The sequence below is a fragment of the Sceloporus undulatus genome, chromosome 1, assembly GCF_019175285.1.
Source record: "Sceloporus undulatus isolate JIND9_A2432 ecotype Alabama chromosome 1, SceUnd_v1.1, whole genome shotgun sequence".
NCBI lineage: Eukaryota > Metazoa > Chordata > Lepidosauria > Squamata > Phrynosomatidae > Sceloporus > Sceloporus undulatus.
The window spans coordinates 253318275-253322441 of record NC_056522.1 but is presented as its reverse complement, the minus strand read 5'-3'; positions in this window follow the sequence as shown (position 1 = coordinate 253322441).

Genomic DNA, 4167 nt, shown 5'->3' with positions numbered 1-4167 from the left:
AAAAGATTGTATGTACAGCGCTGTGTAAATTTACAGCGCTTTATAAATAAAGGTTAATAATAATAGTAATAATAATGAAGAGTGTTCTCCTCATACACATGCACTACAATCTACTGAAAACTCTTAGTCCCAACCTCCAGAGCGGCTAACAGCCCTAGAAGAAAAGCTAAGTCATAGAACCTTCACTCCCAAGATCAACTAAGACTGTATCCGCACTGCAGAAATAATCCAGTTCAATACTGCTTTAACTGCCATGGCTCAATGCTATGGAGTTCTGGGAATTATATTTTGTAAGACATTTAGCCTTCTGTGTCAGAGAGCTGTGCTGCTGTAGCACACTACAATTCCCAGAATTCCACAGCACTGAGCCAGACAGTTAAAATTATGTCAAACTGGATTATTTCTGCAGTGTGGATGCAGCCTAAGCTAACCATTCAGGTTCACTTTTCAGCACCAGAGAGAGAAATGATGACTACCAAATATCATCTCCTCCTTACTTGCACTCCAGAATTAGAGGTATATGCCCAAAGATACATATAGATATATGTATTTAAATAGGGTAAGTACCCCAATCCAGAAATCCAAAAACTGCCAAAACCCAAAACTTTTTACTGCCAGCTGCCCATTTTCACCTTTGAGGCTGTGGCAGAGGCACCAGCAGCGCTCCTGTTGTTCGTCTCTCAGATCCTTCTCTCTCTCAAGCCTTACATCTCATATACAAATAGTGAACAAACTAGAATCGAGGCTGGAGAAAGATGAACTAGCAGGACTGCTGCATCTGCTGCCTCGAAAGCAGAAGCAGGCACCTGGTGACAAAAGAGACTTTTTGGAGAGAGACTGAGGATCTGTGAAACGGTGGGAATCAAAGGGTAGCAGTCAGCACAAATCCATGCCTCCCACCATTTCACAGATACTCACGTCTCTCTCCACCATTGCAAATAGAGTACAAGTACTCAATTAATTAAGAGTTAGCATAGTTGATGAAGAGGAACAATTTTTCATAAAATGTGCTAGTATTATAGTGAAGATCTTAAAAAGTGAACATAAGATGTCATTGTATCCCTAAGGACTGGGTGCCACACTCTGAACAATCAATGAGGCAGAAAAAAACGTATTCTCCCTTTTATTTTTCCAAACGATCAGTCATCTGGCCACTAAACACAGGGGAACAATCAGGTTTTTATGCACAAAAGGAGTGTTTGTTTTTATAAAGAGTGAAGGCAGGACCAAAGCTGAAGCCCTATCTATTTTTTTTATTTCTAATAACATTTCATTGATGAAAGGCCCTCAAAACAAGTTGAAAACTGTATAACACAAAGTCTTGCATTTCCTCCAGCATCTGAAATTTGCTTTATTGTTGCTGTTGTGTGACTTCAAGCAATTTTCAACTTATGGTATCCCTAAAGTGAACCTATCACAGGGTTTTCTTGACAAGATTAAGAGGAGGTTTGCCACTGCCTTTCCCTGAGGCTGAGAGCATGTGACTTGCCCTAGTTTACCCAGTGGGTGTTGTGGCTCGTGTGCTGCGCCCATAGCCCTTGTTGGGACCTATGGAAATGACGCGCAGTGTCCACCACGACCACCTGCAGAGTTCAACCACGTCGACAGGAAGAAGGAATCTGTGAGATGTCTTCAACTAACAATGACTCTTACAATCTTACTCTAAACGAGGGCTTTTATTTCTTTTTTTTGCATATTTACACATAATATAACACAGTGTATTGACAATCCGTCTCTAATACCACTATTTACAACCAACCACCAACATACACAACCTCTGGGCAGCCACATTAACAACACCACTCACTGCCTCTCAGTAACAGACACAGCTACTCATAGGACCAACGTCTCACTGTAACAGACACAGCCCACTCAACTAGGCACCAACTGTCTCTCTCTCCTCTCATTACAGTTGAGAACTGACATTGACAGTTCTCATCAACATTCCGATGATTAACTGGTTTGAATGCTGACACGGAGCTCCAAATTATTGCACAACAGCTCCCGTAGTGGCCACACCAATGTCATGTCCTGACAGTGGGTTCAATGGTCTAGAGAGCATCAAGCCCGGATCTCCAGAATCGAGTACCAACACTGAAACCACTACATTCATGCTGGCTCACAGGATTTGCATTACGTTCATAATAATTGACCAGGGTAGAAACAAATGCCAAGGGTCCACATGGCCCTAGGAAGGAGTGTAGTGCAGCCCTTGTAGCCTAAATCACTACCCGCTTCCAGTGTGTGCACCTGAAAAAGAATCTCAGATTGTACCGGAAGGTCCACTAAATAATGCATGGGGTGGGGGGTGGTCCTCATAATAGCTCTCAACTTGAGATACTGGTGGACCCTATTAGACTCACCAACAGAAATACAAGACCAAGAGTCAAATTAAGAGAGGCAAAAAGGCAGCTGGCTTGAAACTAGACCACAGGTCCCTCCAATTGTCCTTGGCTACAACTCACATCTTCTCTCCACCAGTACAGCCACCATACTGAGTGAAAAGGGGATTAAGAAACACAAGGATAACTAACGCTGGGGTTGGACCAAGTCTATCTAGTTCAGTATTCTGTGCAACAGTGCAATCTCATTAGAGAAGAAACCAGCAGGGCATGACTGCTACTGGCTGGCCTCCCATGGTTTCTCAAGAACCTAACAGAAATGTGATTAAATGAAATGAAAATGAAATGAAATGAAAACTTCCATTAACAAATGTGCTCCTGGACATATTTTCTTAACAAAAATTTGATACTGGAGACAGAAATAGCATGGAAGAAAGTATGGATAGGTTCCTACACACCACAAAATAAAAAAATAAATTAAAAAAAGCAGTTCAACGTGTTGTCTTCAGCCAAGTTTTTATTCAAACTAACAGCATATGTGAAATGAAACAAGTCAATAAGCCGTTGATAAGTAAATAGAAACATTTGAACATCCTAGAGACCACTTGAAAGTTTCTCTAAAATGTATCCAACAGTCGTTTTCTTCGTCGTTTGTCTCTCATTTTTCCTATGGTTTCTATTTGAGGCCATACTTCTTGATCGTCTGCTTTTTTATAGCATGCTGGGGGGAGCTGACGAGTAGGCTTATCCTTTCCTTCTTCCCCAATCTTGGTTTCACACATGCTGAATAATGATTCTGAGAGGCGCTGCTTTTTCTCTTAGGGAGTGTGGTACCACTGTTGAACAGCCCTTATTGTCAGGAAGTCCTCCTAATGTTGAGGTGGAATCTTTTTCCTGCAGCTTGGATCCATTGTTCCAGGTCCTCTGGAGCAGCAGAAAGCAAAGCTTGCTCCCTCCTCAATATGAGAATCCCGTTTCAAATATTTAAACAGGGATATCATATCACCTCTTAACCTTCTCTTCTCCAGGCTAAACACCCCGCTCCCTGAGTCTTTCCTCACAGGGCATTCACCATTTTAGTCATCCGCCTTTGGACATGCTCCAGTTTTCGCAACTCCTTTTTGAAGTGTGATGCCAGACTTGACACATAGTCCAGTGAGGCCTGACCAAGCAAGTAAGTGACACTATTTATTCCTTTATTTATTTATTTATTTATTTATTATTATTCCGCTCTTTTTCCCAGGCTGGACTCATAGCGCTTCACATATTAAAAAACAAACAACAAAAAGTACATTAAAAATTTTAAAAATAAATAGATAATGAAAACATTAAACAGATGATTAAACTAGTCCACATTCCTCTGTTCTTATAGTGATCCTTAAATGCCTGTTTTTGAACAGTAGTCTGTCACCTGCCGTCGGTAAGCATCAGTAGGAGCCGTTCTTATCTCCTGGGCGGGAGTTTCCGATTTAGGGGCAGCTGCTAGAGGCCTCTCTCGTGTCCCCACCAAACGGGTTTTGTGAAGGTTGTTTGGGATGGAGAGAAGGCTTTCCAGAGGCTAGAGTCCGGAAGGTTCATACCAGGAGAACGGTCTGCAAATAATGTGGACCTTGAGCCATGTAGGGCTTTGTAATGATATAACCATACCTTGAATTGTGCTGGGAACTAACTGTCATCCATGAACTGTTTCAACAGGGAGTTGTATGGGCTCTGTAATTCGGCGCCTGTTTACATCCTGGCGCTCTCTTTGAACCAGTTGATTTTTGAACACTTTTCAAAGGCAGTCTATATGAGAGCCATTAAGTAGTCCAAACGGGATGGTAAA